The following is a 12752-nucleotide window of genomic DNA, read 5'->3' as shown; positions in this document are numbered from 1 at the left end:
AGACCTTCAAGATAACTTCACAAAAGCCACCAGGCATGGCAGTCACTGATGGCTGTACCCTTGGAAAAGAAAGGGCCAGAAGCTCAAGCACTGGATGATGGCAGGCAGCCCAAGGAAGCCACTCTTCGCAGACTCTACATCCTGGGCTCCACCGCATCCCTTCCCCTGTTGTTGGTCCGGCAGGCTCTGGTCCAGGCCCATCAATGGGGTGTGGCCTGCCATGGAGCTGAGTTTGTGATGTCTGTTCTGAGTGGTCCAGGCTGAAAGCCCCATCAAGGCATGGGCGTTGGGCCTTGGGCCTTTGCCCCAGCAGGAGACCCAGTCTCCTAAGCCCCCACTAGTAGCAGGCACCCAGCTTTTCTAAGCCACCAGGCAGCAGCCAGCACCTTCGGCACCTTCTTACTTTCCTTCCCCAGTCTTCATGATGTCCAGCTGGCAGAGTGGGGAACCCTGAAGCCAAACCCCTGACTGGGCCTGCCAGTTTCTGACTGAAATTGACCTCCTTCATTGAGAGCCAGGATGGAATCTTCCAGAATGCTAGAGCTGCGTGGCTCAGGATGCAATGCTGGAAAGGCATGACAACTCAAGAGGTCTTCCACTCCATTCTTTAGGGTGAGAGGTGCCTGGGCCCAAAGACAAATTCTCACCCACCCCACTGCATTCCTTAGTCTACTGTTAACTTCAGGAGGGTAGCACCATGCAAAGCAAAAATGTGATCTTAGGTGCACGCTGTGACTGTGAGCTGCACCTGTCCTCCCAAAGCTGCTGAATTTCCCGTCTGTCGTCCCGGCCTTTGCAAGAGGGTCCGAGGTAGTATCAGAGAAGCCAACCCCTCTCTTCCCGGACCCAGGCGCTGTGCCCCTTCTCTCAGCCAAGCCTTGTGCCTCTAGCCACAAGGACAGCTCAAACGTTAGCGTCTGGCCCCACCCAACTCCTTCCTCCGGGTGTGCGTGCGTTAGGTAGAGGGGGCCTCTGGCCACTCAGGAGTTAAAATGGCAGCGGGACTGGAGGGGGTTGGCGTGGCATGCAGACTGGGAGGAGGCGACCGGAGTGGGCTGGGGAGGTTGGGAGAGCAGCGGAGAAGCGAGTGAGGAGGGCGAGCGCCAAGCCGGGAGGACGGGCGCGCGCGGAGGGGGTGCCGGGCGCCGCGAGGGCCTGCTCCGGGCGCCTGCAAACGCGCGGCGCGCAGAGGGAGCCCCCGGCTCTCGCCCGCCGGCCTCTGGCTACGACGCGCCCAGGGCGCAGAGAGGGGGTGGGGACGGATTGGGATTCTGCCATCGCCCTCACCGGTTGGGCCCCGGAGTCGCTCCCAGGATAACTCCACGTTGGGGAGGGCGCCCGCTGAGCCTCCCCGGCCTGTGCAGACGGCGCGAGGCAGGAGGGCGCGGACCAGCGTCCCCAGCCCGGCCCCGGGCGGAGGACTAGCGGAGCCAGGCGTTGCGGCCGGCGGCCGGCGGACGGCGCCCGCGGGGTGAGTGTGCGGCTCCGGGGCTGACCTGGGCAGCGCCGCCGCGGCCGGGGAGTCGTGGACATCGAGGTCGCTGGCGTGGCCGAGGAGGATGCGGAGGGAGCGGCCGGAGCAGCTGCTTCGGGGCTCCAGGCTCCTGTCCGGGCGGCACCGCAGCTCCGCCTGACCCGGGTGGGGGCCGGGGCGAGGGGCGGCCGCTGCCTTCCGCCGAGACGCCTTCAGGGGAGCCGGCGACTTGGGAGAGGGAGGCGGCCGACGGGGAGAGGGACAGAGGACTGGAGAATGCCCAGAAGCGGCCGGGGAGGGGACGCCTGGGCCTGCGCCCGGAGAGGCCAGAACCTCCCCCAAACTGTTGCTGGGTAGAGCGGAGCCCTGGAGATGTCGAGGGGCCGGGAGGCGGCGGCGAGGTTAGGGAGGGCGTGACACGGACGGACTGGCAGGCTGGAAGCGCTCCAGAGCCTGAGGACTTTCTCCTCCTTGGAGCTCGGATGTCTGGGCGGAGGGACAAGGTGGCCTTGGGTCTGTCTGAAGTATCTGGAATCAGGAGCCAGGTTCCTCCCGGGCCGGCCGGCTGGGGTCGGACCGCAGCCTGGGATGGGACACTGTGGGTGGGGGATGGGCCGGCCTGGGGCTCAGCCTGGGGGCTCTGGCAGGGAGAAGCGGAAACGGAAGGGAGGCTCTGAGCCCACCACGGCATCCAGGAGACAGGATGGGCTGGCCAGCCACAGGTGGGCCGTCTGTCCTGCTGGCAAAGGGCGGCGCAGGCTCTGGCTGCCCAGCCGGCGGGGAGCCGCGGGGTGAGGGAGAACTGAGCTCCATCTGGGGCTGAGAAGAGACGCTGAAGAGGTGCAGGAGACCCAAACCCTGGGGAGAGGCCCTGAGGGTGGTACTGGGCTCCCTACCCTTCCTCCCCCACCAAACGAACAGGAAGGAAAATGTCAGCTGGGCTTTGTGCTCTGTTCCTCAGGCTGCCGCAGCTCCCATCTGTTGGAGCCAACGCAGCTTCTAATTGGGCGACTGGCAGGGTTGGAGGGGGTGGGCTGGGCACAGCGCTCAGTTGCCAGAGATGGACTGACAGGCCCTCTGCTCGAGAATCCCAGGAGGTGGTGGGGAGAACAGCCTCCCTAGGTCAGGGCAGTAGATAGAGGTGGCCCCCCGCCAGTTTGGTCACTGTCATCCGGGAAGATCTAGGTCTCCCTATGCACCCAGGCTGATGGCAGGCCCCCCGTTCCCCCCAGCCTGGGATGGGCTGTGGCCCAGCGTTCTGTCCCTGAATAAGAAGGCCAGGATCTCCTCCCATTGCCCATTGCTTTTGAAAGGTCCCTCCAAAAAAGAGCACTGAGCATGGGGGCGGGGGTGGGCTTTGTAGTGGGCACGGGAGCCCCCTTGCCTGCGAGCCCTGTTGCTACTAGAAAATGTCACATGTGGGTGGCCTGACCCACTTTCCTGGCCAGTTGCCTATTGTGGTGAAACGATGGCAAAAGAAGGGCAGAGCTAGGGGTCTGAGTCTCCTAGGCCTCCTTCCTTCCCCTGGGCTGGCTCAGACATCTCCTTCTTGCGGAGCGCTCTCTCCGGACCTGGCATGGGACCTCATTATTTACAAAGGATGGAACTAAAGGCCTCAGTGCCTGCTAGATTGAGATCTGCCCGGGGTCTGGCACCTAGGAACACCCCCAAATCCACTCCCTCTACCTAATGCAGTCACCTCCCAGGGAGACACCGAGTGGCAGTAAGAACTCAGAGATCTGCTCATTTCACCCAGGCTAGTACAGCAGGTTCCCTCTCTAATTCAACACAGGTCTTCCCCACTCCCCATTCTCTTTTCCCTGTGCCTCCCTCTCCCTCCTCCCCCTCCTCCTCCTCTCCTTCCTTCATTCTTCACTTTCCTCCTCTAACGCTCTTCACTTCCCTTTTCCCCTCACACTGCTCTTTCCCTTCTCTCACCCTCCTCATTCTTCCCCAGCCATCTCCCTTCCTTCCTAGTCTAGCTCCACCTTTGCCCGCTTCTCCTGTAAACTGCAGCTGAAATGGTAAGCCAGGCGTGCACACACTCCCGCTTACCCTGCCAGTGGGAGCACATGCACTGTCGGCTTTGCTGCATCCCCTTTGCAGAGGAGCCTGGGCTGGTGGGCCTGGCAGCTGCATTTGCCTGACCCTGGTGTCCCTTGCACCCTGCCATTTACTCACCTGCCCCTCCTCCCCACACCCTTATGTCGTTTATTGAAAGGAAAAGGAAACACAATTGCTTTTTAAAAAATGTATTCATTCAACAGCTATTTCTTGAGCACCTACTGTGTGCCTAGCATGATTTTAGAAGCTGAAGATACAGCAGTAAACAAACCTCCATGTCTCGGGCTGACCACACTTGTATCTGGACTTGCCAGCTGTGCCCACCAGGCTCATTCAAAGACCCATAGCTTGAGGGGGCGGAAGTGAGGAACATAAACAATGCGAGTGAATTACCACACTGAGTGACCTCTAACATGCCAGGTACCACTTAAGTCATCCTGTCCTTTGGATACTTTTCTGAATGGAAAGAATGGACCAGGTCACATCTCACCATTTATCTGGCTGGCCAGGGCTGAGTAGAAGGCTGTGCTTCAGGCAGAGAAGGGGGAAGGAAACAAATTTATGATTGAATACCTGCTATGCACCAGTCCATGTGAGGAACATCATAAAAGTCATTTTGCTCAGTCCTGCTGACAACCTTCTGATGTCTACATTGACATCCGCTGTTTTCTAGCCAAGGAAATTGGGGCCTGGAAAGGACAAACCACTTGCTCCAGGTCATGTAGATCTCCATTTTGAAATCACTGATTATCTGCAGTTTATTCAGTCCTATGATATCTGTGACGTCTAGTAACTTGTACACTTATACTAAGGTTTACATTCTAAGCTAACTTTACATGGGGCCTTATCTCCCTGTTAAACTATTATATATAAGGATTTGCTGAATGGTTGCATGAATAAGCTTTCTTAAGTGATCAAAGAAGGCTTCCTGGAGGAACTGGGACCCTCCAGGAAGGAGGGAGGAGGCAAGGAGGGCAATGACTCTTCTGTGTGATCCCACATAGGTATGTGACACGTTGTAGGAAGGCAGTCCCTCACTCCACACCACACCTGCATTCAGGTAGAATTGATTCGGGGTCAGGATATAGAAGCTTGGTCTATGGCCAGTCTAATGAGTTAGTGTCACCTGTGTTCTTAATCTATAAGCTTGGACTCTATAAAAGCTCCAAGACAAAGGATGAGGGCCAGAAGCTTTCAAGCCCACAAGGACTCCAGGGAAGGACAAGGACAATGGTTGAAGGCTGCAATGGGGCAAGAATGGGGATAGCGACCCAGGAACAGAAGAGAAGGAAGGCAAAGGCAGAAGATAAACTGAGAAAGAAAAAAACAAGTTTGACAAAATGAAGTAGCTAAAAAAGACAACAAAACAAAACAGAAGACAAGAGATACGCAAAAAAGACAGACAGTAGCATGTGATTAGATTGCTGAGAGAGGACGAGTCAGAAAGATGCGTTTATCTGTTACTTTCCTGGGGCCTGGGTCTCCCTGGCCTGCAGCTCAGAGGCTGAAATTTCTCCAGATTAGCCTCAAACAGGCATTTGCTTATTCAGTCAACCCATCTTTTCTAAGCACCTACTGTGTGCTTGGCTCTGTGCTAGCTGCAAGGGACAAAGAGACAGATCAGATATCCCTGCCTTCAAGGAGTTCACGGTAAGAGTGAACTAGAGCCACACAGCTGGAGTTCAAATCCAGGCTTCACCACTTCTAGCTGGCTGACATTGAGCAAATCATGTAGCCTCTCTTTGTCTCGGTTTCCTCATTAAATGGGATAATAAAAGTATCTACTTCATAAAGTTGTCATGAGGATTACATGAGGTGATACATATAACAAGCTCAGAACAGTATCTGGTATATATAGTAAGTGCTATGTAAGTAATATTATTATTGCTATTATTATTAGTTGGGGGAGTCAGTCCCATAGACAGTAATGAAACAAGTGTTGAAATATAGGGATAAGCAGATAAAAAGGTGACTCTCAGCCAGGCGTGGTGGCTCACGCCTATAATCCTAGCACTTTGGGAGGCTGATTCGGATGGATCACTTGAGGTCAGGAGTTCAAGACCAGCCTGGCCAATATGGTGAAACCTCATCTCTGCTAAAAATATAAAGATTAGCCGGGCATGGTGACACGTGCCTGTAATCCCAGCTATTCAGGAGGCTGAGGCAGGAGAATTGCTTGAACCCAGGAAGCGGAGGTTGCAGTGAGCCAGGATCGCACCACTGCATTCCAGCCTGGGCGACAGAGTAAGACTCTGTCTCAAAAAAAAAAAAAAAAAAAAAAAAAGATTCTGTTTGCAGATTAGGAAAGAGTTGCCAAAGGATGTGATATTTGGGCCAAGGCTTGAAAAGGAGTCAACCAAGCAGAGGTGGTGGGTCTGGGGACGCTGGTGCTGAGGGTATTTGGGGCTCAGGCATTGTGTATGAAGATACTAGGGTGTGTATGTGTTGGCTGCCCTTTGTGGATGTCACCATCACCGCTGACAGGTCCCCCTCAGCCTCTTTGTCTCTAGTGCTGGGAGCTGGGCTTCCTGTGGGGCTGGCCCGTCGCCCAGAACATCCCCACATGTTTTGGTGCAGGGGACCTGGTGCATCCCTGCTGGGGTTGAGGCTCATGACCTTGGCCTCCTGAATATTCTAAGCTTTCATCAGGCAGACTCTCCAAACCCAGAGCTGCTGGGCCTTGCACTCTGGCTTCTGGCACCTCCTAGGGACGTGGCAGACACCTTGGTCTGAGGGGACCGCCTTTTAGGAGATGTGTTTAGCCAGGTTTGGTTTGGAATTCAGTTTTTTTCTGTATGTTTCCTCCACCCACACCTTCCCTGCTGCTCAGCATTTAATGTACTTGAAGTGAGTTCCAAGATAAAGCGCAGGCAGAGGGCTCCTGGGGCAATAACTGTTTCTCAGCTTCTACCTCTCACATGGTAATGACACTAATTATGATACCTACCATTTATTGAGCATTTACTATGTGCCAGGCACTGTGCCAACTGCTGTACCTGCATAACCCCATTAAGCTTTCAAAAATACCCCTGTTAGATAGGTAGTTAACTCTCATTATCCCTAACTTAAAAGCCAAGAAACAGATTCAGACTTGCTCAAGGACATATTGCTGGGAAAGATTCAAGGGAGGGAGTTAGCCCTTCTCTCTGACTTTGAGACTCCTCCTGCTTCTTCACCACCCCCAAATCAGGTGTTCCTTGGGCCTGGAGGGTGCTCTGGGTCATCCAGCCCATTCTCCTCCTTCCCTCCCTCCAGGAAGAAGCTCCCCAAGCCAGCTGTGTGCAAGCCAGTGGCTGCCTTTCTCCTTATTGGGATCTTCAGAGAGGGTCTCCATGACCTTTTTTTTCCTCTGGCTCCTGCAGGTTGTGACATTTAAGATCCAAGATTGTTTCCCTCTGTTTCAGCCAAGTGCCTCAGGGCCACATGGAGCCACTAGCCTCTGAGAAGCTGCACCTTAAATGTCAGTGCCCATGGACGTACGGTGGGAACCAGGGCAAGGATGGCTCACTGGGAGATGTGAGAATGGGACCCAGACCCCAGATAAGTTGGAGGGAGATGGGGAAGGCTTGAGATTTGCACTGTCAGTGGGATATCTCTAACAAGGCAGACTCTTGTGTTTCAGGAAGAACGGGTAAATTATTCCTATTTACAAACATCTCAAAAGGCAGGTTCTTCAGGGAAAAACATAAGGAAGAAGGGGGCAGGAGAGTGATTATTAGGTAACCAGCCTGGATTCCCCAGGAAGAGTGGGTCTGTCCTACCTGATCCTTTCAGAGGGAAGGAAAAAAGAAGAAGAGAAAAGACAGGCAGCAAAGGTTACTTTGCTCTCTAAAATGTTCTCAAAATAAGCATTCAAATGTGGTCGATGAAAGCATCTGTCTTTGGCCTGGGAGGGCAGAGGTGGTGATGCCCAGAAGGGGAATGACCACGGAGGGGCAGCTGGTGGGAAGTGAGACATTTAAAAGCTGTGTAGGAGGAAGGAGAGAATTTGACACTTTACCCTGCCTGGCTGTCACCACTCCTCTTCCCCTGCCTTCTGCTGGGGCTCAGACAGCTTCAGGCCTCAAGCTTGAGAAAGTGCCTGCCTAGAATAGGGTCCAGGGGTTGAATGGCAGAGTCTACACATTGCTAGGGGACCTGCAGAATCATCCTGTCCACTGCCCATCTCTGAGCACCACCATGCCTCAGCCATCTCAGACACAGGGTGGGGCTGGAATCTCTTTGTTCAGCAAGTATTTGTGAACCCTGTAGCCAGTCACTGAGGGCAGACAGCAGTGAACAGCCAGGCAGACCTCTGCCCTTCAGGAGCTTTTAGTGTATTGTCTGGGGATGCAGTCAAATAAACTCATAAAGGAAATGGCATATTAGAGGCTGGTAAGTGCTAAAGAGAAAAAACAGGGAAGGGAAATGGAAGAGTCATTTGGGAGAGGGGGAGTTTGTTACCCTGTGCAGGGTGGCTGCAGAGACCTGAGAAGGTGACGTCTGAGGAGAGATGAGGGGGCAGCACAGCAGTCAGGGCAAGCCGGCCAGAGGGGACAGCAAGTGCAAGAGCTGGGAGGCAGGGCCGTGCCTGGAGAGTCAGAGGCAGCTTGGAGGCCGGCATGGCTGGAGTGTGGTGAGCACAGATAGCTGCAGGAGATAAAGTCAGAGGGTCAGGAGGAGGCTAGCTCTGGGAGAGTTCTGGAGCTGGTGAGGAATGGGGTTTTTCCTCAGAGTAAGATGGGCTCCTGCAGGGTTGATTTAATTTTTTTTTTTTTTTTTTTTTTTTTGAGACAGAGTTTAGCTCTTACTGCCCAGACTGGAGTGCAATGGCATGATCTTGGCTCACTGAAACCTCCGCCTCCCAGGTTCAAGCAATCCTCCTGCCTCAGCTTCTTGAGTAGCTGGGCTTACAGGCATACACCATCATGCCTGGCTAATTTTGTAGTTTTAGTAGAGACGAGGTTTCTCCATGTTGGTCTGGCTGGTCTCGAACTCCCAACCTCAGGTGATCTGCCCGCCTCAGCCCCCCAAAATGCTGGGATTACACGCGTGAGCCACTGTACCCGGCCATGATTTGACTTTTTAAAACCCCTGGGCATTGGCCATCCATTCCAGCGTTTCCCCCAGTAGCTAGTCAGGAAGTGCTGGCTGGTTGGCCTCTGCAGCCATTGGAGCTGTTTCAGCCAATCAGCACATCCCAACCAAGGATGCTGTGAGCACTGTCCTAGGCAGTGTGGAGTGTGAGATTGGGAGGACATAAAGAAGCATAGGACACTGTCTTTACTTGTAGGGAAACCTACAGATCAGCTGGGGAGGCAGAACTTATACTCACAAGAAATAATGAGGGAATAATACCAGACAGTATTTAAAACCAAGTGCTAAACTGTGTGATTTAGACTATAAATGTTATCAGAACTGTGAGCTCTGTGTGGGAGTTATATAGGGAATGCTTCCTTGGGGGGGCGCGGCTGATTTAGGCCTGGAAAATGGAGTGGGTTCGACGCTGCAGAGGGAAGGAGCTGGCAGGGTGAACTTGGAGAGAACTTGGAGCTGGCAGGGTGAGAGGAGAGAAGGGTGGCGCTGCTGGAGGGGAGGGCACCAAGTGGGAGTAAGGCAGCCCAGCGGCAGCTCACAAGGGCAGGGTCTTCTGTCTCTGAGCAGTCCCTGCCTCCTACCTGGGTTTCTGATGCCTCCTGTACTCTCTCAAGAGACACAGAGAGCCACCCTTTCCAGAAGGAAATCCATTATCCAGTGTCCTTGCCCTCTTCTGCCCAAGACCAGATGATCTCTGCTCTTGGAAGTCCTCTGGCTTCAGGGAGTCCCATTTCCAACTCCGGCCATTGTCCCAGGTCTGCATGTTGGAAATCTTGGCCTCCTAGCTTGCTGGTGTCTGGAGCCATGTTTTGTGCAATTCCCTTAGGCTCCATGTGTTTATCCAGGCTGCAGGAGCTCCTCTTCTCCCTTCTTCTCACTGCCTGGGTGGGCTCTTGTTGGGTAGGTTACTCCTGTAACGTTCCCAGTCATTTCAGATATTGTGAACTGGAAATAAAATTGCACCAAAATGAACAAACTTCTCCCCCATGAGGGGTGAGTGTATCCTCTCCCTGAGTCTTGGAGGTGTGAGCTCGCCTCTAAAGTATAGGGAGAGATCGCCAGAGAGGAGCAGACTAGGATCCATTGGTAGTGCCCTAACCCATCCAAGACGCAGGGGAATCACCCACCCACGACACTGGGGGATATCCTCTCCTCCCTGCCCCACCCCCCAAGCAAAGAGCAGGAGGCAAAAGGCCTGTAGGCAAAGCGGTCCACTACTAGACAGACTTCTCCCTTCCTCTAGGTACTTGGAGCCTGAGAAAGGTGGGCACCCCCCCCCGGTACCCCAGCACAACCCCGTGGAAGACACAGAGGCTGAGCCTAAGGCTTTTGTCCTTATGGCTCACAATCAGGAGGAAGTGGGATCAGGTGGCATTGGGTCAGAGTCCACAGTCCCTAGCCACCTGCCCTTGGGCATCTTATTTAACCTCTCTGAGCCTCAGTTTCCTTACCTATAAATCTGGGTTAATAACATCTACTTCCTAGGGTTGTTAATAATAGTAAGAGCTAACGTTATTGAGTGCTTATGAGGTGCCGAAAGCTTCACTACGTTTATCTCATTTCATCCACGTAACGCTGTGAAGTAGGTATTATTTTCCCCCGTTCTACATTTGAGGAAACTAAAGCCTGGAGGCCACACACAACCAGCAAGTGACAGAGCCAGAGTTCAGCCCCCAAATCTTTCCGACTCCGGAGCCCTGGTTCTCAACGACCACATTAAATGAACTAATCTGTGTAAAGTACCTGCTACAAAGCAGAAGCTCAATAAATGTTAGTTCCTTTTCTCATTTCCCCCAGGGCCACTCCTCTAGAGAATAGCGTTCCCGACCACATCACATTTCTCTTCCGGGATCCCCTGGGACATATGATAGAAGTGGGAATGGGAATGAGCTGCCAGTTTATACCAAAGGAAAAAAAAATAAGGCGGAGAGAGGTGAGCAATTTGCATAAAATAATAAAACACCGGGGCTGTGATTAATACCCAGGGCACCTTGCTCATAAGAGTTATTGAGCCCCACTGTGTCCTAAGCAGTTGGCAGAGGGTGTCTTGCAGAGATGAGAACAGGGGTTATGCTGTATGGAAGAATGAGAGGCCACTATCTCCCCTGGGGGTGAGAAAGAGCCTTTGTCACCTGCAGAGGCCAGAGTTGATCATTATGGGCCTGTAAAGTTGCTAGCAAAAATAGTACCTAAGCTCAGACAGGTCTAAGACCCTCTGCTTTCTGAGCTTAGCTACTGTTTCTGGAGTTTGTTCTAAACAATCTGGGACTATTCATGAATCTTGGAAGAGGACAGTGTTGAAGGTCAAAATGTGGAATGACAAGATGCTGTCTCACCTTTATGACAGTTAGATTGGCATGCCTTTTGCGACAGTTAAAGTGCATGGGTGGGTACACACACACACACACACACACACACACACACGCACGCAGCTCCATGTAACCTTGACTGGAAATAAAAATGAGCAGACAGCTGGGCATGGTGGCTCATACCTGTAATCCCAGTACTTTGGGAGGCTAAGGCGGGCAGATCACCTGAGTTCAGGAGTTTGAGATCAGCCTGACCAACATGGAGAAACCCCATCTCTACTAAAAATACAAAATTACCCTTGTGTGGTGATAGGCACCTGTAATCCCAGCTACTCAGGAGGCTGAGGCAGGAGAATCGCTTGAACCCAGGAGGCGGAGGTTGTGGTGAGCTGAGATTGCACCATTGCACTCCACCCTGGGCAATAAGAGTGAAACTCCGTCTCAAAAAACAATGAGCAGACAACTGCAGGGTCATCTGAATTTAGGCGTACCTAGGGAATGGAGATGAAGGAGCTGAGACAAGGCCATTCCCCCAAAGTAGTTCTCGTTCTTTCCTCCCTAGAGACCTCTTTTCTGGTGGGCATGGAGACTCATCCCTCTGCACAGCCCACAGAACAGCCTGAGCCTGCCAACATTCACCTCTGATGGGCAGACCCAGAGCTCCTCTTCGTATCCCCCGGGAGAAAAGGGGAAGAGCCTCGGTCATAGTGCTTCAGAACTGATGGCAACAGAAGGCACTCTGGTCCTGTGGCTTTCAGACATTTATAGAAGTTAATCCATTTTTCAATGTATGGTAGGCAGAATAATGGGCCCCCTAAGATGTCTGTGTACTAACCCCTAGAACCTGGGAGTATGTTATATTCCATGACAAGGGGGAATGAACATTGCTGATATCTGACTTTAGAATAAATTATCCTGGATTATCTGGGTGGGCCCAGTGTAATCACATGGGTCCTTTAAAGGTGGAAGAGGGAGGCAGAAGTGAGCATCTGGGTAATGCCGTGTGTGAAAGGCTGGGCCTGCCAGTGCTGGTGTTGAAGACGGAAGGGGTCATAGGCCAGGGCCTGTGGGCAGCCTCGAGATCCCTGGCTGGGAAGCTGGGAAAGGCCAGGACATCGTCTCCCTTCCAGCCTCCAGAAAGAAACGCAACCCTACCGACACCCAGGTTGAAGCCAGGGAGACCCATTTTGGACTTCTGGCCTCCAGAACTGTAAGAGAATGCATCTGTGTTGTTTGTAGCCACCAAGTTTGTGGTCCTTTGCTCACAGCAGCATCAGGAAACTAAATACAAGGCAAAAGCCAAGCGGTGGACCAGAACCCAGCTGACCTCCTGGCCTGCCAGCCACCCTGTAGGGATTGCTTCCTAACTCGGTGGCTCCGAGGAACCTGGTTCGAAATACACTGTGCCTGAAATACAACCTGCTTATTTTCCAGACAATGAAGTCGAGGCCCGGGAAGGAGTGGTTTTGTCTGAGGTCACGCTGATGAGACAGCGTGGATGAGCTGGGACTGCAACCCAGGGTCCATTCCTGTTTTGTCAGAAATCCCAGACGCTTACATGAATTCTCTCATGAACTCATTCGTTACATTTGTATGTGTATATTTTTACAGTTTCAACAAATGTGTTCATATAAAGGCCCAAGCACTGTGTTAAGAACTGGGCAGAGGCGATGCCAGATCTGGCACAGGAAAAGGAGCAGCCCTGAGTTCCAGTCCCGACCTCAGCCCCTCCCTGGGCCTCAGCTTTCTCCCAACATCCGCAACAACCGGCCCAAGTTGCACAGGCCTGTCTTCGTTTTTGTCCTGGAATTGGTCCCAGGTGGGCTTTC

General features: G+C 53.1%; 1 protein-coding gene across 1 annotated transcript in view; it reads left to right on the top strand.

Moving 5' to 3' along the window:
- Positions 1-932: 932 nt before the first annotated feature.
- LRRN2 (leucine rich repeat neuronal 2) overlaps positions 933-12752 on the top strand; it is a 71069-nt gene continuing 59249 nt past the window's right edge. Inside the window, exon 1 of the mRNA XM_017525410.2 lies at positions 933-1471. The gene's annotated coding sequence lies outside the window, so the exon portion shown is untranslated. The remainder of the gene's footprint in view (positions 1472-12752) is intronic.

This window comes from Cebus imitator, unplaced genomic scaffold (genome assembly GCF_001604975.1).
Source record: "Cebus imitator isolate Cc_AM_T3 unplaced genomic scaffold, Cebus_imitator-1.0 Scaffold38, whole genome shotgun sequence".
Taxonomy (NCBI): Eukaryota; Metazoa; Chordata; class Mammalia; order Primates; family Cebidae; genus Cebus; species Cebus imitator.
This window is presented reverse-complemented; position numbering and strand designations above follow the sequence as displayed.